Source organism: Anopheles gambiae, chromosome 3, assembly GCF_943734735.2.
Source record: "Anopheles gambiae chromosome 3, idAnoGambNW_F1_1, whole genome shotgun sequence".
Taxonomy (NCBI): domain Eukaryota; kingdom Metazoa; phylum Arthropoda; class Insecta; order Diptera; family Culicidae; genus Anopheles; species Anopheles gambiae.
The window spans coordinates 44,382,682-44,408,361 of record NC_064602.1 but is presented as its reverse complement, the minus strand read 5'-3'; the positions used below and the strand labels follow the sequence as shown (position 1 = coordinate 44,408,361).

The 25,680-nt window shown below is 38.4% G+C and overlaps 1 long non-coding RNA gene across 1 annotated transcript in view; it reads right to left on the bottom strand.

Moving 5' to 3' along the window:
* The window catches only part of LOC133393347 (uncharacterized), a 59,133-nt gene that overhangs the window by 962 nt on the left and 32,491 nt on the right, over positions 1 to 25,680 (bottom strand). The gene's annotated exons all lie outside the window — the stretch shown is intronic.

The window sequence follows — 25,680 nt, the reverse complement described above, 5'->3', positions numbered from 1 at the left end:
TTATATTTATTTGAAAAATAAATATGCAATTCTTTACAACTTTTCGTTTTACTAAAATAAAATACTTTCGTAAATCCTTTGAATTTGACAACAATTTACCAATGCATCCCAATGGTTGTTACACTTTACCGATGCATCCCAATGGTCATTACAACTTTGTAAGACGGGTTTGACGAATTTTTCAAATTATTTTTCTTTTACTCCTTCTTTGGCACAACAACAGTTGTCGGCCAAGGCCTGTCTATACTATTAGTGGGATTTGTGTTACTTATTGATTACCCATAGCAGGTTAGTCACGTGTAGGGGCACGATCATTTGAGGGCTTGAACCCATGACGGGCATGCTAATTTCCACGGGCAAGTTATGTTGTGATTATACTTTATATAATATCTATTATTATAATATATATTATTTATTTCATGTAGATTTAGATATATTTATCTTGATGTGGTGTTTATATATCGTACATCGTGAGTACATCGTAAAGGATCATACATCGCACGAACTAAGCAATGGACAAATTATAACGTAATGATTACACCACATTTAAATTGCACCAAATCATTCAATTTTTGACATTTTTTAGTGAATATTTAATTAGAACCAATTTTAAAATTACACTGTTTTGTATGTGTAGGTGGTTGAAGTTCTTTAAGGTGGTTAGCAATGGGTGGTTCTAGATTCAAGTTCATAAAGGACACTTACGCTGTCAGTGAAGATCGCGTTGGATTCATCCCAGTGCAGACCTTCGTAGGTTGCGCTGACTAAGTCTATTGTTTCTACGCTAAAGATTGAGATGTTATAATATTACAGGGTTTCCCACGATTTATTGGTCGGTTCCCATATTTTGTTGGCCGTTTTACAGAATTTTTTGGATCAATTGTATTGATATCCAATCGGAGGATATCAATAAATTATGGGAATGAAGCAAAAATCTATGGGATACGATGAATAAATCGTGAGACGAGCCCAACAAATTATGGGAACTGACCAATAAATCGTGGAAAACCCTGTATCGAATCTGGATTAGATTCCACAACTAGTGGAACCGTTGTTCACTGATCCGTCGATGAAGATCAGATGGCGGTTTTGATATGTTTGCTGAACTCATTACGGCTAGCGTGGAGACTAATTTAACCAAGCCGCAGCTGATTTTTTATGGTCCGATGTATTTGTAGTAGAGGGTAATACCACGGACGATTCTCTTGACAAGGACCAGAATTGGAGCTAAACACAGCTCCAATCCCAGATTTAAATTGTTGTGGAAACCATATTTCTGACGGAAGGTTAAAATCGCTAAGCCGAATAATCACCCCCTTAGGTTTCACTAGTTTGATTACTATTCCGGCTATTTTGGCCCGTGAAAACCATAGTTTAACTGATCCTTACGGCACACACTAAATCATCCCAGACGTATTTGGTTTTTCCAACAATTTTATTTTGACCTCATATAGACACAATCATAACTTTAACTATAATCGAAAAAATTCGCTCGGGCAAATAGTAACACTGAATAAAAAATAAAGTTGATGGGCTTAGTCGTTCAGTTTTCTTTCAAAAGATGGCAGAATTATTTACAATAACAGCCTAATGATACAATTACGCTCCAGAAGGAACAATTGTTTTGTTATTTAAACACCCCCGGAAGTTACCTTTTGGCATAACTTTGCTAAAATTAGCTCTTGCTGATGGTACTGCTGTAAGATATAGCACTTCATTGGACAGAATTTATTTCTCAACAAACTCCTCTTAATCGCTTTTCGTGCCGTTCAACACATCTTAAACCCTGGTGAGCAACGAAATAGATATGAATATGTGTTTTATGGCCTTCTTTTATGCGTCCCTAGAAAGATGTTGTGCATTGTGCCATTACCCATTGTTGACAAAAGTGATTCATGTTACATTAAGTAAATTGAGTTAGGATCTAAGCTATCGATCGATAATTGTTGCACACATCATCTTGCTATGTTGAGTACTCTTCGTTGTTTTCATATATGGCGCCTTGGCCATAATTAGGACAAGTCTAGTCCAGAAACAAAACAGAAAACAATTGAATAACCAAGTCCCTCACAAGATGCCGAAAGTAACTGAAACTATTTTTTCTCTATCTGTTGCAATGAACACAAAACAATATCTTCTAATTCTGAAAAACATTTAAAAGAACTTAAGTAAGTACACCGTTGTATAGCTGAACTACATTATGCATTAGTATTTCACTGTTATAATTAACAAATAACTGTCGCCGAACGAGTATGTTTTCGACCACATTGCATACGGATTTGGATCAGATTTATTTTCTTAATTGGCCATTTTAGCTCTTCACCAACAAAAAGGTTGGGGTTCTGTAGACGTGAAGTCGAGATCTATACCTAGATGTTGTCTCATTCATACATCACAAGTGCAAACATATTTAAAGGGAGCGACACGTGTCTCGCATGTTTCTGGACAGCAGGGTGCATTTTTACAAACACTCGAAATTCTAATCTAGCAACATAAAAAAGCTGAAAGAGTCAACAAAAAGATATAACAAGTATAGGGAGAGGTATTTACCTCTATGAAACGAACACTCTTATACCAACAACTCGATCTTTTGACATGATTGCTCATATAGCTCGCAAACACCTCGCGCACGTATACCGAAATTCTGAACGTCACTGTCTTATTAGCTCAACCCTCTCTCGGATTTCCCCTTCCATGCTTATGCCCAAAAGACAAACCAATTTGTTACACAAAAATAATTAGAACATTGTTCACGTCATATCCCTGGAAAGCCGTAGCGAATGCGTGCCAACAGATCGTTCCAATAAATGGAACCTTCGGTAACGACGGCCTTGGCCGACAACTCGTGTTGATGGTGCTTGTTACGGTGCTGGACAAAAATTGAAAGTATGAGATCATTTGAACAAACATACAAATAAAACCTGTACCCTTTAAAAAAAAAGATGCCACTATTCTGAATTTTATAAATGACAAAGGAAAGAACACTTTAAACAATTTTTAGGTTTGTATAATCTTGTGCATTACGTATTATATTGATAATTAATAAAAGTAACTTACACAATACAGGGTTTTTCGTTGTTTTCTACTTTTCTACTTTTCTTTTCTACTACATTGTCAAAAGATCGAGTTGTTGGTATAAAAATGTTCGTTTCATAGAGGTAAATACCTCTCCCTATACTTGTTACAGCCTTTAATGTTTCTTTTTTTATTTGGTCCATGATTTTTCACTGTTTCTTTAAATTGATCTCAAGACTTATTGATCGTTTCCTGATACCGTGCCCCTAGAAACATCACCATCAGCGTCGTGCCGTGAAATATGAAGCCAAAATCGATTACCTGAGATGATATTCGATAAGTTGTTCACACAGAAACAATCTGTTTCACGTATATTTTCAAGACATTCATTAGTGCGTTCAATCTTTGGTATTACCTCGAATGCCATCATACCACACAGGATGACGGTTGAACTCATACATGTCGGCGTGAATTGTTTGGCTACTTGTTTACGCTTCACGGCATTTAATTGTCCCGATATGTCTCAAGCATTTTATAGATAAAATACCTTTTCGAAAGCTTATGCTTCTTCTCAATGAAGTTTCTTGCTCCGGCTGTTGAAAATAAAAAAAAATCTGATTTTTTTAAAAGAAATTTGTTGTTACATTTACAGGTCAAGTCAAGGCATTAAAAAATGAAATAATATTATCCAATTAGATGCATTGTTGATGACGCTATTTGCTATTTTATTTCCAACTATCCCCATCAGAGCAGGTTCTATCTCTTCAAAACAATCTAGCCAAACAGTTCTTCATTTACGTATACCCAGTGGCGGATTTTCCTATAAGCGGACTGAGCGGCCGCGGGGGGCCCCGGCCTAAAGGGGGGCCCCGAGCTAAACCTCCACATGTTAAACCACTTTTATAAGCGATTGATTTTTTATTTTTATTGCACAAATGAACGGAAAACTAAATCATTCTCAAAGTAGTTCATTCTTACATGTAAGTGTGTGGAATGTGTTGATAACGTTTATAGCAATTAAAAGTTGATATGAACTTTGGAGATAATTTTTGAAGGCCAAAACAAATTTTACATACTTTTGCACTCTTTCATATTAAAAACAATAAATCCTCTCCTGATAATAAGTCATAAAGCTGCTCCTGGGATGATTAATCTATATTTTTTAAGAACTTCCTAAACGGTCTCGATTGCAAGGACGAAAAGACTACAAATACGCAAGTGCAGGATAATCATTGTCGGACGCTTGGATTTCATGTACTTTTTATGTATCTGTGAAACAAGAAATCACACAAGCTTTGTATAGTGGCTTTCACTGCTCATGTAGATGAATGAGCAAACAAATGTATTGCAAACTCTGCTCTAAAAATACAAAAGTATAAATGAGTAAAATTCAGATCTTTTTGTCAGGTTTTCCAGATATGCCTTTATCTAGATATGCCTAGCTCTCTACTGAAATTCGGAAAATCTGGAGTTTTACTAACTACAGTTTATTATTTTATTGTTTATTGATTTATTTCAATAAACAAGACTCTTAGCTTAGAAAAACGACCTAATACGCACTTGTGTTGAAAAACTACTACAGAGAATGAAATGCTTCTTTACACCAAACACTAGTAACACTAGTATAGCTACACAGGAAACTTTTTTTACTGAACTTCAGCAAAATTTTACTGAATTTTTTTTAACTGAAGGTTCAGTAATCCTTTCAGTAAAAATAATGTTTACTGAATCATTCAGTAATGTCCGGTGCTCACCAAAATGACAGCTCGTTTACTGAAATCCCAGTGAAGCGATTCTCATATTACTGATTTTTCAGTAGTTGGTAGCGATTAAAAAATGACGAAATATTTCTTTTAAATTGAGTTTTTATTTATGCTTGGAGATTGCCAGTTCCTCAATTCATGTTCATACATGTTTTGTGTTCTTTTATACAGTTTTTATACTGTATTTTGCCGCCGCAAGTGTATATGGTTCAGTAAGCGCTCACAGTCATCACGCAATTTCAGCGAGCACAGTGGATTGTAGCAAACATTTTACACACCAGCACGGCTGCCAATTATTTGAAATCAATCTCGTAAGTCGAAATCTCACCTGAAATTTCACCAGGGTGTCTGTAAGCGCCAACCAAATCAACTTTTTGCACATCACGAGCAAGTGGGTACCGCATTGTTTTGTTTTGAAATCTCACCTGAAATTTCACCAGGGTGTCTGTAAGCGTCTACCAAATCAACTTTTTGCACATCACGAGCAAGTGGGTACCGCATTGTTTTGTTTTGATGTTCTGACTAACAGGTCGATTTGACAAAATCAATTGCTGCATTTTCAGTAATTTCATTCTGATATTCAGTAAAACGACTAATTTCACACTTTTTTTATGATTTTCAGTACACTGCGTATTACTGAAATGCATTCAGTAAATTATTTTGCTGAAAGTTCGTAAAAATGTGACATTCATGCTGAAAACCAGTAAAATATTCTATTACTGAACCGTTTCAGTAAAAAACTTTACTGAAGCCAGATGAGAAAATTTGCTGTGTAGTATTTGAATATAGTTTTGATTTTTGCACTACCGGAAACAACGATGATGCACATCCTAAAAATATGCAAAATATGTTAGCTTGATTACACGAAGACTATAGATCCTATTTGGGCCGGTCTGGTGGTACAGCCGTTAACTCGTACGACGTAACTACATGCCCGTCATGGGTTCATGTCCCGAACAGACTGTGCCCCCAAACGTAGGACTGACTATCTTGCCACGGTAACAAAAAGTCATTGAAAGCCAAGCCCACTTCACTAGTGGGTACAGGCAGGCCTTGACCAACAACGGTTGTTATGCCAATGAAGAAAAACATAGATGCTATTAAAATAATTAACTAACTGCCATAAAAAACGATAGAAGAAAATTAATCCCTAACGAAATCAGGATGACATATTTGGTATTCTCAACAAGATATTCAAAAAAATGCAATATAATTTTCTGGACTTTTAAGGAAACCAGGGGCCCCAATTCTATCCCCCGCTTAGGGCCCCGAGATGGATAAATCCGCCTTTGCGTATACCATAAGCTCAGTCATTCACCAATGCCGATCCATTTTGATCGCATTATTAATGAGCAAACTTTAGAGGCATCTTGTGTCAACATTATACAACCTTCGTTTAGAAGATAAACAAGGACAAATGCATACACGTATCTTGTTAAATTTACAGCGCCCAAGTGTAGCTACAAAAACATACAAATCTACGCTCGCAATCAACACACCGAAACGGTTTTGATGGCTACAAACGTTCGTGTTGATTCTGTAATTTGAAAAAGAAACGGAATGATTTTCGTTTGACAAGTGTCTATAATTTTGCATTCCGTTATTTATGTCATTCTTCTAACAAGGCATGTCCACATTGTTGCTAAAAGTACTACTACTGCAACGCAAACCGCACAAAAATAAACCCAAAACACCACAAAAAAACTCTCTAATCAAGTTTTGTGAGACACTCGCTCGCTTGGTTGGTTTATCACTCACGTTACGTGTTTCTGCATTGTCATTGCGGAGGTGAACTCACTTCAGATATTTGTTTTGAATTTGTTGGTGGTTTTTATTTGGTTCCGGTGTTAAACGTTGCTTTCCTTTGCGGAGTTTTCCATAACTCAATGGGAGCCGTTGCATACATGCTTTGATCATTTCACATTGTCCAATAACAAAAAAATTAAAGTTCCACTTATCAATCTGCAACACATCAATGTAACACATTTGTCACTCTTTTTGCAAATATTAATTGCGAATTATACTGAGTGATTATTAGATACTGATATTTTATGCTATTTGGCCGGTCTCGAGGTACAGTCGTCAACTCGTACTACTTAACATCATGACCGTCATGGGTATGGGTTCAAGCCGTGAATGGACTGTGCCCCCATATGGCAGAACTGACTATCCTGCTATGGGTATTCAATAAGTCATTGAAAACTAAGCCCACTAGTGGTATATGCAGTCATTGACCGACAACGGTTGTTATGGCAATAAAGAAGAAGAAGAAGGTATGCTACGAACCTTACCGTCCGAAACTAGGTTAACTTTGCATTATGGTTTGATTGGTTTGTAAATGGCTAACAAACAAAACCGGGTACAATTCGTGTGCTGTGTTAAGTTATCATTCTTTTTGTATTTATCGTGTTCATTATTTATGTTAATTAATGATCATATAGTGTCTGGCTTATGTGTTTATTATAAAAAAAAATTAAAATTTCAACACATTTAATATTTGTTGTTCTTCATTGTAAACCATATTGGATAAGTTTATTTGTAATATCGTCAGTAGAGCTACATCGATCTAGTTATGATATGGTTATAAACGTACAACCAGATTGGTAGCCTATGCTGTAAATCGATGTTCAGTTTTCTTTTCTAGGAAATGTGCATTGCATCGTGTAATGCATGACTCATGATTTTACACAGATCACCACATAATGGTGAACATTTCAGATCACATTTCGTCACTGACCATGGAAATAAAAAAAGTCACTAGCACAGCAACAAAAACCATCGTGCTGTGTGCTATGCGATACGACAAGTCGATTGAAACAAAGAAAAAAAAATCATCTATAATCAACAATCTCTATGATCTCCGGTGTCTTTGTTTTCCCATTGGATTTCAACAATATTAAACAAATCGGCTTTTCATTATCTCAGATTGCGATGCTGACTAAACTGACCAAGATTGAATTTATATCCTAGTTCATACTGCTCAAGTGATTTTTTCTCTCATATTTTGTATTTCGTCTTCAGGTATAAACCCACGAATAAAATCAACTGCCATCTTACAAATAGCGATCCCAACGGATTCCTCTCAACACTGACAAATGAACTTCAACAAATAACAAACCCTTAGAATCTTTTTCTACACGACGCAAACATCAAAATGCTGCATGAAAATGTATGTCCATTTTGTGTATATTCTTCCCTATTACTCTCCAGAGTTGAGGATAGATTACAGCAGGATTATGTTTCGTATGATTTATAGAACCAAAGCTCCGAAAACCTGGTTCTTGTGGATAGCATATTCCCAGAGCAATCCTGTTGTACTCGAAGGACGCAGGTGAAAAAATTCGATAGACACTATGTGGGTCTGAATCACGAAACTTCGTACACGTCGTAGGAAAAAATAAATTCGTTGTTTTATATTTGATGTTTGTTTATAAATTTGTTTGAACTGTTATTCCATTTACTAGCAAATAATACTATAAAATGACTTTTTTTTTTTCATATTTTATCATAATAATTATTGATATGATGTGTTCATTGTCATTTATTTTTTCAATTTTGTCTTTTTTTCTGCGTGGTCTGTGATAAAAATAAACCTTTACTATAAATTAATACTATAAAATATCAATTCAACACTGTTCAGCGATGGTCTCTCCTTTTTTGCCTTTGGCGCAGTACTGGATCCGTTTAGGAAGAAACAATTACCCTGTCATAACAACACGATATCAACACGCCAACACGGGTTCTTCCCTCGTCGCAGTGTGACCACCAATTTGGTGGAGTTTGTATCTAACTGCCATGCAGCATCCGTTTCGGGAGCCCAGATGGATGTCATCTATACTGACCTTAAGGCCGCCTTTGAACAAGTGAATCACCGCTTGCTATTGGCGAAGCTTGCTCGTCTTGGATTTTCTACCCCTTTAGTGGAGTGGTTCGAATTTTACCTCACCAATCATCGATATCGCGTCAAAGTTGAAAGCATGACATCTAGGGAATTTGTGAATTGTTCAGGCGTGCCACAGGGTAGTAACCTTGGACATTTGCTGTTTTCTCTATTTTTCAATGACATTACTACTGTAGTAAGAGAATCTGAATGTTTATGGTATGCGGACGATCTTAGACTTTTTCTTCCTGTGAGGTGTTTTAGTGATTGTTTTGTCCTGCAAGCATCGATCGACTCTTTTTCCGACTGGTGCCTGAACAACGACCTACGAATTTCTGTTGATAAATGTTCGTCCATGTCGTTTCACCGTTCTAATTGTCCAATAGCGTTTAACTACTGCATCTCCGATACACAATCACAACGACACAGTGCAGTAAAAGACATAGGAGTTACTCTTGACCAAACTTGACTTTCATGTGCACCATAACGAAATTATTGATAGAGCGTACAAAATGGTAGGATTTATACGCAGGCAGTCGAGAGAATTTTCCGAACCATATTGTCTTGTCGCACTCTACAAATCATTAGTCAGATCCATCTTAGAATACTCCTCAGTAGTTTGGTGCCCATCGTCGTCGCTATGGTCGAATAAGATGAGTCAAAGCATAAGAAATCCACCCATTTGGTCTTACGGTTCACTCCCTGGCGTAACGTGGCAGCGAGACCTAGTTATCACATCCGGTGTTTAATTTTTGGACTCGAGTCTCTCGCTACTCGTCGCGAAACGGCGCAAATCATGTTTATGAAAAAAATCATCCTAGGAGAGATAGATTCACCTTTTAGCTAGAGTTAATTTCCACGTACCTGCTTGTAATTTAAGAAACTAAAGGCTACTAAGCCGATCTCGTAGTACAGTCGTCAACTCGTACGACGTAACAACATGCCCGTCATGGGTTCAATCCCCAAATAGACCGCGCCGCCATACGTAGGACTGACTATCCTGCTATGGGGGGAATCAATTAGTCACTGAAAGCCAAGCCCACAAGTGGGTACAGGCAGGCCTTGACCGACATCGGTTGTTGAGCCAAAGAAGAAGAAAGGCTACTAAGAATTGACCAAACTAGACGTGCATATAGCGATAATGAAGTGAGTGCAACGGCTATCAGATTTGATGCATACTATGACTCTTTTTACTGGAATTACCTTTGTTAACCTGTATATCTTGCTGTGATACTCTTTGTTATTTATTTTGTGTTGATGTTACATTGTACAGTGATGCTTTATGTTATTTATTGCTATCCTGGACAACTAAGATAGTTTATAAGATCAGTGATAAGGCCAATGATAGCCAATCACTTAACAAATACAAATAAAAAAATAAAGAAGAAGCATCAATATTAGCGGTAAGTAAGCCTGCCATAAACAGTGTCTGAGCATGTGCATTACGAGTCTTGATCTAGAATTGTAAAGACCTATGCACATTAAGGACGAAGGTATTCCTTTATTGAATATTCCAATAAACCCTTTCCTTACAGCAACTCATTAATATCATTATCAATTGTGCATAAGAATAAAGTGAACTAAATACACCTCATAACAACACGACTGAACTATCGTTTAATAAGAGAAAAACAGTTTGGCAGTGTTGTTGTCGGTCGGAAGCGCTTCCCCGAGCACTGTCGCGTGCCAAGTGACATTTGCTCGAAATTGTTTTGACATATCTGTTCGATTAGTTTTCGAGACGCCTAAAATTTTGGATTTGTGTGCGATCAATTGTGTTAAAGCTAATTTTTTGGGACTTTATTTAAAAAAAAATCGGTATTATTTAAGTATAAAATAGCACATGACCGACTATAACGATAGGAAACATCATTTCCGAGCGAATCTAGAAGAAAGTAACAAAAAAGCCGCATCAAAACGATTTTATCTAAATTCCCTTAAACTGGTGCAGATTAAGAGAACTTTAAAGCTCCAGTTTAAGGCTCCAGACTTTTCTCGTATTCCCGGATATTCGTGCTCAAAAATGTCAATTGGGGTACCCTTCCGTCACATCAGCATACTTCAACCGGTCCAGGTCAAGCCTTGGAGCGTTTTGACTCTGTTTGTTGTTCATCACGGCGCAGTTTCTGGCGCAGCTTTACCTAGACCAGGAAATGGTCCGAGTTGACGTTTGCGCCTACGTTTTGACATCGATACATTTTCTAGAAGTGCCTTCTGCCAATCAGAAAGTGGTCGATTTTGGAAATGTGACTACTAGGGTGTATCCAGGTTTAGCTTAGGCGGCGTGCATGCTGGAAGAAGGTGCTGCGGATGCTCATGTGCTTGGAAGAGGCAAAGTTTATAAGCTTTAGGCCGTTGTAGTTTGTCAGCTGGTGAACGCACAAAACTTCCGATCGTTGGTTTTTTATGCTTCCTTCTGTCCGACCTGCAGACTCGATTGCATCTCCAACGATACACTACTCGTGAATCCTAGGTGAAGTTGCATCTCTCGAACCGAACTATTAAGTGGGAATTGAATCACAATGCTCATACACGTTTACTAGTACGTCTGGGGTTCCGCAGGGTAGCAACCTTGGACCTCTGCTATTTCTGATTTACATCAATGACCTGTCAAGTATACTGCCCATGGGTTCATATCTAGTATATGTCGATGATGTGAAGCTTTTTACTGTGGTCAAAGACACAAGTGACTGCCAGCGCCAGCATTTCTGCTTGACTTATTCGGAGATTAAAGCTGTGTCCAGTTAAATGACAGACTATCAGGCCTTTTATATTGCGTTCGGCATTCGAGAAGATTCACTGGCATGTTCATTATGTTCATTTTCGTATCGTTTTACTAGCAACGTTCCGCTTCGAGTAACTCATCGGCAGATTCGAGTCGACGAAGTAAAAATCGGTACCGTATTGCTCGAACAGGAAGCCCTATCATCATCGTTGATAATCGCGTATCTTTGATTCTCATCTCACGCGGTATGTTTACTTAATACATTTTAATTTTTTTTCTTTCTGACATATCATTGACCTCGACACATACAAACCACATCGGCTGTACTATCTTGCTCAACGACGGGTAAACAGTTACTCCTCACACACCCTTATTGCGTGGTTTCACGGGCTGATGCGTAGTACCACTACGCCAGAACGAATAAGAAATTAACTACTGTTGACTCTGCGGCTTCTTCCAAACAGAAATGACTGCTTTGTAGCGTTCCACACACATGTTGGTCGCCTCTGGAAAGATCTCATTATGTAGGGTGAATTTCGTTTCGTTTTGACCTATTTTGAATGTGTTCAACTGTTGCTTGGTTTGAAATTTAATATAAACAGAGTAACGTAGTCTAATGTTCATTTGATATAGTAATTTTTGTTTGCCTGTCAATATCATTTCAGTTTTTTATGCTACAAAATCGCTGATTTACTATGACTGTTATCTATCTATGAAATATGTAACAAATCCCAAAATACTATCCCAAAAAAAGGAGTTGCAAAGAAAATGAATGAAGAATGTTTTGCCTATCAACCACAGTAATACAAATCAGGCTTGTTAATTTTGTTTGTTCAAGATCTGTTTTCAATTTCTGTTATTGGTGCTATTTTAGCAGACTGTTTTACAACTGTCTCGTCGCGATTTTGCAGCCCGTGTCGCGTTAATCGCAGTGCAAATGCTGAATCAACAAACATGAAGTAGAACGAATACTGTTTTATTCCCACATTCCAATCACGTGAATTTCCCACAAGTACCAAAAATATAACCACAAGTAACAGTTGAGTCAACATGCCGTCGGATGATCGCAACGTAGTGGCGTGTTGGTTGTTCGCGTTCTTACACCATCAGTACAATTTTTTTTCAAAGTAAAGTGTAACAGTCAGATTTCCTACCTGAGATTATAAGACGGTAGTTTGTAATCATTGTTATCATTGGCATACTGTTTGCATAATCAACACCTCAAAGAAACCATTACCAATATCTCGCGGAGGTCGCTCGTTGTCATTAACATGCTAGGAATATTACGTATTTTTTGTCGTTTGTATAACCAAATGATTAACATTTAAAGAATACTTTGACATTATTGTTTGATGGTATTCATTCTCGCAGTCTGTGTGATATGTTACAGTTATGCATGATAACTCTCCTTTGTATATTCCATCATTGTGTTTTCTCTAAAATCTCTAAACAAAACCGTAGCATAATCAATCAAATGTTCATGAACCTTTGGATCAGTCATTTGTGTTTGTCTCGGTGGGAATAAAACTTAATTAAAAGCATTAAGGCCGAAGCCGTTGCTTCTGAATGAAAAAAATATCTTCACTTACTCTACTCTTCTATCTACCAACCTTAACCACAACTTAGCTCCGAGTTTTATTATTTTTTCTATGGTTGTCCTTTTCGTTCAACAAAATGACAATAAAGCAAAAAATGATAGAAAAAGGCATAGAAAACTCTCCAAAGGTACTGAATAAAGTACTGTTCAAATGTACACCAAATGCTGGAATTTGTATGACGCCAGGTCAACGGCAATCTGATTAACTTTCGACACTTTCTACGACCCTCGTACGTTGCAGAAATGCACTCACGTACACACAATACTCAACACAACAACTGCAATTGCACATCAGAAACTGCAAAGCAAAACGTTTGGCTAAAAGCTGTCCATGGTATTCATTGAATTTTGTTTGGAATTTTTTTGGTGAACCTCTGTTTCATCTCATCGCTTTTGCATGTGAAATGTTCTTCATACAGCGCCCTGGCTAAAACAAAAAGTTGCCCTGCATGCCTCCGACGGCAAATTGTCGTTCTTTGTTCCACTAGAAACACTCTGTCATATCGGGTACACCATATCAATTCCATTCCAGCTCACCAGTGCACCAGTTCGAGTTATTGAGCACAGTTCCATTGACACAACTGCCAATCTTTCGACATCGAGGCCCCGTCACACCGATGCTTGTGCTGCTACTGCTTCTGCCTGTGTGTCCTCTCGCTGACAGCATCGCTGACGATCGGGGCGAAAATTCATGCCATCGGAAATCTATGATTCGTCCTCTCTTGATGTCGAAAGTCCACATTTGTTACCTTTGCCGCTTGTAAGCCCTAAGCTCTAACTCCTCCCTTATTGGTGCGCCTCTATGTACACGATGTGCGGTGGAAAAGCGTGGAAAACAAAGGCATCACCGAGGGGAGGTGATAAGCGTTCCCTGCCCCTTTGCAATGCCCTCTGGCGAGATGCTGCGATGGTGTATGTTTTTCCGCCCGATACGAGCCCGTTTCGCTCACACTTTCGTTGGCTGACGGGAATGGCATCCTATCTCCCGGGGATGGCTACGTCAACCAGTACGCTTTTGGTACTGATATTGTTGCTTTTTGTTGGCTGTTATCGCTCTTCTTTTCTCGCCGGTTTTCATCATGCTGTCTCTGTCCAAAGTGGAGCAAATACTGGCGAACAAAATGTTCCATAGTGTATCCGTTCCGTAACCCCAGACTCAACGCCATTCGAACGTCATCGTACAGAGCAGTGAAAGGACCTAGTACACAACAACAAAATACAGTGGATACCAAACTTTTCTTCAAGTGTTGATTGACAATTTTATATTTATTATATCTTCATTAAAATACTGATATTTTAATTAATTTATTCATGTCATGATTTCTACATAAGCGTTCGTAACTCCACTAAGAATAAGTGCGGTTTAAATATGGATAACGCAAAAGAAACCACATTAAATATCATATGTAGAAGTAGTAGAATGTAGAAGTAAATAATGTCAAATATTATGATTTTCTTCATTAAAATATTAGTACTTATTCCTGCTTCGTTCAAAACTATCTCAAAACTGTTTTTAAGATACAACATATTAATGCTCGTGGAGATGCAGACATGTGTACTCCTCTTCTATCGTATTACGGAAATCGTTTTAGAATAGTAGGGACAGCCACTGTTCAGTTCTCTCACTAGGTGGTTCGATGAATCTGGTTCATTCCGGTATTTTGCAGCTTCATGGGTAAACATACCCCACTGAAACTGCCATCTGTACTCACATGAAGTATTTTTTGCTGCTTTCTGCCATGCAATGAGTATCTGTTCAGCTCATTACTGCTTCTTCCTTGTGATTATTTCTAGTATACCACTTAACCGAAAACTCATAGCTGTTCACATTTGTCTAGTGCTGAACAAGTGCGGCTTTTACTTTGTACATTTTGCTTGCCCCATCAGAAAGGCTATGTGCATGCTACTTCTCTATAAAATGCAACGCTGTTTGCATCGTTTACGATCTCTTCTTCTCCCCCTGCTCTCCTGGATTATGATGTTGTGCAAGCGGGAAAATGAATGGCCAACACATGAAAGATCTGGGCTTTTTGAAAAGCGACTCAGATGAATCGTCAACATTTGAATGTTTGTTGCCGCTGATAAGACCTGGTCGGAAGCGCAAGTAGAGGGCGAGTGTTTGGTACAGTCAGCTGAACTATGACAAGCACTTTTTCCCAGTTTTCCACAACCTCCCAAATAGCCAGAATTGCTTAATCAGCTCATTTTGGCACGCTAAAGATCGCTGCTTGAATTCGCCTTTTGCAGTAGATAAACAGCATCAAAGTTCTATGTGGGTCTTTCAAACAGCGCCTAAGCAGCTTCCTTATGCCACGGTGCCAGGGATTATTTTTCTTTGTGTTTTATTTTCAAGCAAGCGTCATCGATGAAATAAACAACAAGATTTTTTTCGTTTAAACACATGTGTATATTTTTAATTTCTTTGTATTGATGAATTACACACAAATTTACACAATTTACTGATAATTCACAATCACTTCACTCAATATTCATTCTTCAATTAACGAATCTAACTTGTGCAGCAGCAATGAGATGATTGCCGGCGTCAGTCTTTGACACTTTGACCAGAGCCACCTAGTACCGATGACATGCATTAAAAAGCTATAAAGTTCCACCAAGTTCAGTACCCTTTTTTAACAAGCCTTCAAGTTCCATCATGAACCCTACACATAGTGCTAATCAGCCGCAAAGTTTCAAAGAGTGCCATGTGCCTGTTAAAAAGCTCCATAGTTCCGCAAAGTACCGTCTATCTCTTAATCAGCCACAAAGTACGACATCGGAACGATTTTTCGTTAAACAGCCCCAAATCAGCTATAAAGTACGAGCTGGCTATTTGGGCTGTATCGCTTCTCTAGCCTGCCTACATTCCTCTCGGTCATAAGCCGTCTGTTTCGGACTTATGGCCGATAGAGACACGCCTTCGAATATGGGCGGAGCTACGCGATGGACAACGTTATCGGTACAGGCATTTAGCAGCACAATCTTGTGACTTTTTGTAAGGCAATACATAACAGCCCTCGGTGTGGCAGCAGCAAAAGAGCAAGAGCGATGCAAAAAGTCAGCTTATGTACTGATCAAATGCCTAACGCCGTAAAGAGGGATTTCGTGCGACAGTTGGTGTTCAATGTGGCTCGAAAGCACATGAAAATAAAAAAAATAAAATGCTGCTACTAGGTGGTTAGTAAGGTTAAACATAGATCGAAAAAGCAAAGAATTGTGGGTCCTGGGTGTTTTCTGCTTTTCATTGATTTTCTCGTTTTATACCTTTTTGCAAATCGCGAACCCTTTTGAATAAAAGACTCAACTTCTGAAGTCACGGGTTAGAGTCCATTTTAACCAAACCATTCAACATACGCTTGTGTTCGATGACGCAAAATGGTTACAATCACTGAACAAGAGTCATTCCACGCTTTGTCCAACGAACATGGACTACTAAGAGATCTCTATATCGATCAAATCCACCCTCCTCAAATGACGGCCTAGTGCAACAACCTCTAACGTTTTGTTCCTTTTTTGTTGATGTATTGATTTTTCGCTAAAATATCTCTCAGCGTTTTTGTGCAATGTAGGTTTTCAGTTGGCCTTGCGACTATCGGTAGTCATTTGGAACTCACCCAAAAATCAAAGCAAACGCGACGAGTCTCCGTATAGTCATTCACGAACAGTTCAATTTTTGTGTGTTTGTCGAAAACGATCTACCTGAACGTGACTCCATTTGAAATCGTGTTGCACTTGCATTCTGACTGTTTGCAGCATGCAGATGGATTTTTGGTCGCCTCCGTCTGAAAAAGGGCAATCGATTGCACTTTGATTGCCTTGTCGTATGAACGAGAGGACTGTAATTTCCAAACGGGAGACACCTGATAACTGATGCCATTGTCATTGCATTCCTCGGCTTCTACTGAACTAAAGTAATTGAGTTTGCGTTGCCGATAAACTGATTAACATGACGCTGGCAGCGATTTGCTCTCACTGTACCTTGTATGAACCTTTTACGTACGTCCAGCGCGTAGTAGGAACTCTTTTGACTCATGGTTTGCGTACGCATAGTTTGACCAATGAAGGTTATTATTGAAATCGCGACTCAGCATACCTTGAGGTGCGATGGATATTCACTGTATGTTTCCTAATCAACTAGAAAATTTATCAAATGACTTGTTTGTCCTGCAGAGTTTCTAAAAATTTGCGTTATTTATTTATTTAAAAGGAATTCTGCGTAAGATATGATACATATAAATAAGAAAAATGGTTACCGTAAAAGAATTAGTATTTAAATTGGTATATAAAGATAAATGATTTAAAAATCCATCTAAGATGAAATTGGCTGAGCTGTATATAACAAAAGAAAAATATAGAATCAAAATTATTGTAAACAAAAGCTTATTAATTAACTTCGTTTGTCTCGTGCCCAACAGCAGCACCAGTTGACGAAGTAGCCACACCGGCAGCAATAGATGAGTAGTTTCAGAGGTAGTAGACAAAAAGGTACACCCGCCATCTTTGTAATGTATAGTGCTACCAGCATCAAGTCGAAATGTACCAACTGATCGTCAGTTTGAAAATCTCGGAGAAGGAAGCACCACCGGACGAGAAGATGCAGAGCGTCATCCACCCACTATGCACTGATCAGGCAGAATGCTCGATTTTTTGTACCATCATAGTACTCAATACAACTTGTAAGATCGAAGAATATCGGAAATGCCAAATCTCTAGGCATTATCTGTTAGTTGGTTTCAAGATAGAGTATTGAATATTGAGCATGCTATCGAAATTGTTGGTCCGGGTTGGGAAATTGGGCCGGTCTATTGACACAGTTGTCAACTCGTACGACTTAACAATATTCCCATCCATGTGTTCAAGCTCCGAATAGACCGTGCCCCCATACGTAGGACTGACTATCCTGTATGTGTAATCAGTAGTAAGTCACTAAAAGCCATGCCCAGTAGTGGTACAGGTAGGCCTTGACGAACAACAGTACTTGCGTCAAAGAAGAAGAACAAGAAGTCGATTTTTTTCGAATTTAACCAGCTAAGGTTGCAGAGTCAAAATTGGGCCTCTATTATCTACCGACCAATGTCATTGACTCGTGGATGATATCATTGGTAAGACGATAGCAAAAGTTTGGGCAAGGAGCGCACATCAGACTAACACTTGAAGCAGCAAGAATTTTATAGATGAGACTATGAGACGAACACGAAATTACTGCTTACAGGATCATCCTCCCGTGAACTTCGGACAAAGCAACAAAATTTGAAAACGCATTTTTCTGTGGAATCTTGTCGTGTACGTTATTCGTCAACCATTGAGATTCTGAAGACAACACACGTAATGTAAGATGTCACTGATTTGTTCAATGGTCCTTTATGCGTAAGAGTCTTGGACGGCCGAAAATACACGACGTATAACAATCCAGCCATAAAAATGAAACGTCCTTCGAACGCGCTACCGCGGAAACGCAAAGATGCTCATGTTGGATATCTCTGCGGAACTGTTTAAATACACGTCGTGTATTTTCGGCTTAAGCGTGTTGAGCGATCAATCGTCCTAACCATCCTTGGCAATGTATTCGATGATGGCATATGGAGGCCATGGATGAACTACATTCTGTACGACTACATCGTGACGGTTACGTAGTCGGATAGCTGGGGCAATATACGGTGGCTAGTACCTGTTATGAAGATGAGTTATGACCATACTTATGCACCACCAAAACGGTGTTCGACAGTGACCCTTTATCAGGCATATCAAAAAGTTGCAGGAGATCTGGTGATTACATCGATACAAAAAAGTGGCCAGGAACCGAGCATCCTAAAAAATAAATGCTGACCGGTCACAAGTAATGTAGATAGTTGCAGGATACCAACGAAAACAAAGAATAAATCCTCTGAAACGTATCTTTGGTTATTTGGTAAGCTAAAGCTCTGAAACGTATCTTTGATTTTTTTTCCAGTTCCAGTTCCAAGTACGAAAAAACAGTACAATGAATATTACGTTGAAAAATTTCAACACTTTTTATGTATTTAAAACGCCAGGAAAGGTAGATAAAACAGCGAATTATTACAAGACTACTTAGAAAAAAAGAATTTAGTGGCGTACTATAACTAAAAAGACACTTCCAAAAATAATTGTTTTGTATTAATGCATTAATGCATTAAATTAAAAAATTTGGGCCGGTCTGGTGATACAGTCGCCAACTCATACGACTTAACAACATGCCCGTCATGGGTTCAAGCCCCGAATGGAACGTACCACCATAGGTAGGTAGGACTGACTATCCTGCTATGGTAATAAAAAATTCCCTGAAAGCCAAGCCCACTACTGGTATAGTATAGGCAGGCCTTGACCGACAGCGGATATTGTGCCAAAGAAGAAGAGAATGCATTTAAAAATCGCCCATTGTTATTAATAATTCAGTATTGACTCAAAGTCTCTTCAATGCCTTTTTATTGAGTTGTTATAATTACTGGCTTAGTTGAAATTCAAAGATCTGCTTTCAAGAAATATATGAAAATAAGGGGCGGATTAAGCGTTGCGTGATATAAGTAAGCACATGCTGTGGGGTACATGCTGACACGAGTCCGCAGTCGCCACGCTCTCTAAATATTGATTTTCTCCGTGTACCGACCGGTTAGGATCGCAACCTGTTTCAATTCGCCTTGGCTTGTGGGTCATAAGCAAATTTGAATTAGAAAAATTTGAATATTATATCAAAATTACAAATGAGACGAATTTAAATGTTAAATTTAAATGTTTAACACTTTTTATTTACATCTCTATTACATCAACAACTTAGTACGTAATACCGTAATTCATAGCACAAATATACAAAGGTCGAAGCAATGATTCGGTGGAATAAAAGTAAAAGCGTAGAAATTGTGCACCTGATAAAATCATTTTACCATTTCCTTCTAACCTCTGCTTTTGGTTACACGTTTAATAATTGTTATGGATATAACAATCTAATACGCATGATATCTTTTTTTTTTTTTATTCGCAAGCACGCATTTTTTATACGCATTAATTTTATTAAATATTTTAAAACCGGTGGGGTTTAAGCCGCACAACGGAACAGTTCTTTAAAACATTTCGTTTTGGTTTGGGTATAGGCGATCGATCAGAATATGTGTTTGAATATTATTCCAAATTTAAAACAAAACTTATTTATATTAAACCTTTTATGCTGGCCAACAATGCGAAACCAATACATAAATAACAGACATCATTTAAAAACTATGCTTTAAAGATCCTATACTAATTTCGTAAGATACGTTAGGACCAACGAACGATCTACTGTTGCCGTATTTTTATAAAAACCGAAAACATCTTCTTTTTCTTCTTTTATTTTGCGTTACGTAGACATGCTGGTCTGTATAGGCTTTTGAGACTTATTCAGTACCACGCCACCAGATAGTCAGTCCTTGCTACGGATGGACGGTCCATTCTAGGCTTGAACCCATGACGGACATGTTATTTAGTCATACGAGTTGTGTCTGTACCACGGGACCGCCCCTAAAAAAAGATCAATCCTCCTAAAATCACATTTCTACCAGCACATCTCCAGCCCACAACCAACACTCCATAGTTGGGAAACATTATAAATCTAACTCCTAATGCTACTTAATCTTATATTCAACTTGCACTATGGTACACTTCCGTGTTCCCTCTGTACGATATGTAATTTGTTTCATATAAGTTGTGTCATAGAATCACACCCTTCCAGTGCGATGATATCGCATATATTCCCAGGCTATCAGTCAGATATAAGAGAAACCAAGTCTCAGTAAGCTCTCTTGCCTTCAACCACATTAACATTCAGCAACGTGCATAACACAAAAAGCCCCACCAAATCATCATGAAGATGAGACACGAAAAGTTTCATCCGCCATCGTCCTGCTCCACATTTCCTCTTCGCTTAACGATGATGAGTATCCCTCTTTTTTCCTATTTATTCAACCAACGGTGGCTCCCGTAACGTACCACAATTTACCAAACGGTAATACGACGCAAAAGTGCCATCAGAGAGCTGTTGCAGGCTAAAATTGGAAGCGTTGGGCGTTCGCTTTTATTGTCACCCACCCAAGCAGCCACATCCACTCCACGAGACATCCCACGTCAATGGAATATTGAAAATTTGTCGCAGATGTTAAATGGCGGTGGTTTAATCTAATACATAAGTACCATAGAATATAAATTATACATAAAAGATAGCGCTGGAAACATAATTCCTGTTGATTGAGAGGCACTGGCCATGGTTCGGCATCGTAAAAGTATAACAGGGAGGCTTTCGAGAACGGAGCGTTGCAAGCGACAACAGTTGAGCGACTTCCCCGTGCACAGTGTGAGCAATCATGGTAAGGACAACGGTGCAATCGACGATCGAAGTCAACTTCGAAACGAGTTCGATTATGATGAAAGACTTTTCCGGAAACGAAACGACTCAATGGGCGTTCTGAGCTAGAGGAGCAACTTTTATTGAATACTTGTGTCTGTCTGGATAGGTCGGGTGCTACGCTTTTACCTCACCAAATGGCCATGGAGACAAATGTGCGACGATGTATCGCAGGAGCTTTTGACTTTATTTGCATATCCTCAGTGTGAAGTGTTCCTCTGGTTGGAGGAAAGCAGTATATCGAGGAACATCAGTCCAATAAGCTGTACCTACCCGCGCCGGGCTGTGCTGATTTTGCATACAGATGAACGTTGGTTTCATGTGCACTGAACCGTGCTGGGATTGAAATCCAATAAAACCGGATTGCTTTATGATTGATAGGGCAAAAGGCTTGCTATGCTATGCTAGCTACATCAGATGTAGCCGAGAATCGGTAATGCATGGATCGAATGTAGCATGTCGGAGGGTACAATTTCATAACTCTGATTGATTTCGATTCTCAAAGATGTAGGGTGCTATAAAGACAACTTTTTTTTTATTTTAAACATATTCTTTTTCGAAGAGAATTAGCAAACTAGTGAAACATTCTGTTTTAAAATTCTTTTTAAGACATCACTTTACTTTTCATATTGTAAACAGAAAAGTCTGATTTTTTTTCAATGCAATTTGTTTGCAAATGGACCAGTTTAACATAAACATTAACGCCCGTCTTGCCAATAACTCTTTTTCTTCTTAGTTATAAGGGTTAGTTTCACATTCCAAACTCTCTAATGTACCTTTATTGGCTGCATCATACTTTTAAATCTTAAACATCATCATCGTTAGCAATCCGTCGTGCATGAGATCCTCGCTCCCTTCCAGAAAAGGGCATTCAAGACAAGTCAAACCCAATATTGAAATAGTGCACACTCCTGCAGCCTTCTCGTCATTATGTGAACCGCATTACAGTTAAGGAACCAGAACCGATTCGGAAAATCGGAAAAACAAACACTTCAAGCACATGGGACCGGATACTGGATTCAGTCTGTTAGATTTGTCCGGTCAGTCAGTCAACCAGTCAATCTGCCCACCTTTATATCCGTCATTTCCACCAGAGACCACCAGTTGTTGTTGGGTAGGTTAGACGAACGCAAAGCCCACTACAATACCTGGCATACCGCCGTTGTTGCGCGTAGAGATGTGAAATGAATTTCATCAAATTTTTCCGCTCCTGCGTTTGACGTGTTAACCCTCCTCTCATTCACCCTCATTTCGTTCCTGTGGTGCAGCGTGTGCCTTTTCGGTTGGCATTTCTGCATCCGCATGGGTGGGTTAGGGTTTCGGCATGTTAGCATTTCTATACTTCATTCACGCCGTTATGAGCATTAATAGTCTGATTTTATTATGTCAACAAATTTTCGCACAATGCCATAACGAGGGCAGCTTTTCAATTGTGGTCACACGTGACAATAGGAGGTGGATACTTGTTTTGCTCTGGTCAAACTTCCATTGTCGCACGTGACAAACATGTATGCTTATTACGTTATTTTTTATAAATAATTCTAAACAACATTTTTAAAACAGTGTGTCTGATCGCTGAATTTAATGCATAAATAAAAGCTGGATCCTAATTCTTTTTGCATAGAAAAATGATAATTTTGTTTATCAATCAAAGCGTACCTAGCGGAACAATTTTGAATAACAATTTCTTCTAATTAGTCATTCATTCTGCAAGCGAACACAATTTATGGGTAGACAAAATCAAATGCTGGATTAACCTTTTGGACTTATATGCGGACTTACCGTCCAAGAGGCCCCAAGATCTCAGTCCATGAAGCCCACTCAGTCCGTTCACCGTTAAATCCACTGCATGGGATTCATTCTTCCGTATTTTTGCATCTCTGGTATACAGTTTCATCCTGATTCACGCGGTACTCTACAAAAGCAAATTTTAAGATACGCAGTTTTGTTTTTTTGACAGTTTTTTGAACAAATTTTAGTGATTTCACACAAATATAAAATAAAAAAGATGCAGAACTGTAATCTTTGATCAAAAGCATATCAAATGATAAATTTAGTGGCTACTTACCATAGAAACCTAACACTACAATTGCACTTACAGGAAAGATATATACAACAAATTAGGCTTTAAACCGTGAAATTTGACTTACGCGGATGTATGAGATACGAGGAAATGTCTTGTTCCTTATTCAAAACGTACCTCGGAGACAACCTATTTAAAACATATTGAAATATAGTACAAAAGTATGTACCTTTAAATAACTCGAACGAATGATTTTTTTTTTTTTTTTGAAATTTTGTTCAGAGGTTTTTTTAAACATTATTTTTATACAGGCTTTGAGCCGATTGACATCATTCAGCTCGTTTGTAGAACGGAATAGGGCAGTACCTCGCTGATATTTATTAGATTTTTAAAATAACATGCTAATAACACTATTTTGCACCTATATCTATTTGTTTAGCGTCCGTTGATCACTTTTTTTTATTCCCTATAACGTATGAATTGTGTTGTATCCTGTGAGATTGTGCTCATCATTGTTGCATGAACTATTTCTCTTTTGTGCGCAACATTTCATCGATCTCTGAAACACTATTACCCTTCTAGAGAGGTAGCAATATAAAGAAAACAGGAAGTAACTAACAACATGAAAAGAAGCTAGGAATATATCATACAAAAATAGATCTCACCGCGTAAACAGCAGCAATTGACATCCTTTTCCGACAACATGACATCCGGGTCTCTTTAGTTTTGGGTGATTTGATTTATTTTTATTTGATTTGTCGAGTTCAAAGTTGCCACCAGCAGGCTCGACGTGACTTAACGAATCGTGTGCCAAATCTCTACGATAGGTCTTCTCGGTACCCGGAAGGATATTTATATGAATGCCACCGAGAGTGAAATAATTCAATCAACATAAATTGCAGCTTTGCCGATAAACTAAGCTGGACAATCGTGCTGGTGCGCGGCAGCGTTCTTTTAGGTAAAGCTGAAAACATCTAGCACAATGATCTTTCATCATCTATAAATTGTGTTGTAGATGTTATAGACGCAAGGCAAAAATAAAATATGCTGACTTAAAAGAATGGTAAAACTTGTTTTTCTTTGCTCAGCAGTAATACGAATATATTTACCACTATCGGCCTACGCGTAGATCCCAACTAACAGTCGTACCAGTAGATCATTATTTTACGAAATTTCTAAGACACGATATGATATTGTGGAAGGAATGTTATTATGAATTTGAAATGATTTAAAATAGATTTTACGCTGGTGATATGCATGAAAAAACAAATCGTTCAAAAAATGCATTTTTCATTTTGATTTATTTGCTATTGATACTACTGGTACTACTGGTACAGATGTGCATCAAGTTGACTTGCATAGCACGTTTATACTTTCATTGCATTCAGCGATCAGACACACTGTTTTAAAAGTTTCGTTTAGATTTACAAAACATTAACCAATATGCGCTTACATGTTTGACACGTGCGCATAATGAGTATGAAGGTTTGATCATAGCAAAACAAGTATTGTGCTCCACCTCCGACTGTCACGTGTGACCACAATTGAAAACGGGAAGCTGCCCTCGTTATGGCATTGTGCAAAAATTTGTTAACATAATAAAATCAGACTATTAATGCTCATAACGGCGTGAATGAAGTATAGAAATGCTAACATGCCGAAACCCTAACCCACCCATGCGGATGCAGAAATGCCAACCGAAAAGACACACGCTGCACCACAGGAACGAATGGAGGGTGAATGAGAGGAGGGTTAACACGTCAAACGCAGGAGCGGAAAAATTTGATGAAATTCAACTCACATCTCCACGCGCAGCAACGGCGGTATGCCAGGTATTGTAGTGGGCTTTGCGTTCGTCTAACCTACCCAACAACAACTGGTGGTCTCTGGTGGAAATGACGGATATAAAGGTGGGCAGATTGACTGGTTGACTGACTGACCGGACAAATCTGACAGACTGAATCCAGTATCTGGTCTCATGGGCTTGAAGTGTTTGTTTTTCCGATTTTCCGAATCGGTTCTGGGTTCTTAACTGTAATGCGGTTCACATAATGTCGAGAAGGCTGTAGGAGCGTGTATTATTTCAATATTGGGATTGACTTTTTTTGAACGCCTCTGTATGGAAGATAGTGAGGACTTCGTGCAAAATGGGTTTAAAATTAAAACGAAATAAAAAAAAAGTAACGATGTTAGAGGCCTTCAACGCCGCTCTTTTAGATCTCAACTTTCCTGCTTATCGTTTCCGTTGTTGTCTTCAAATTTCTCGCCCAGATCCGCAACTCTATTGT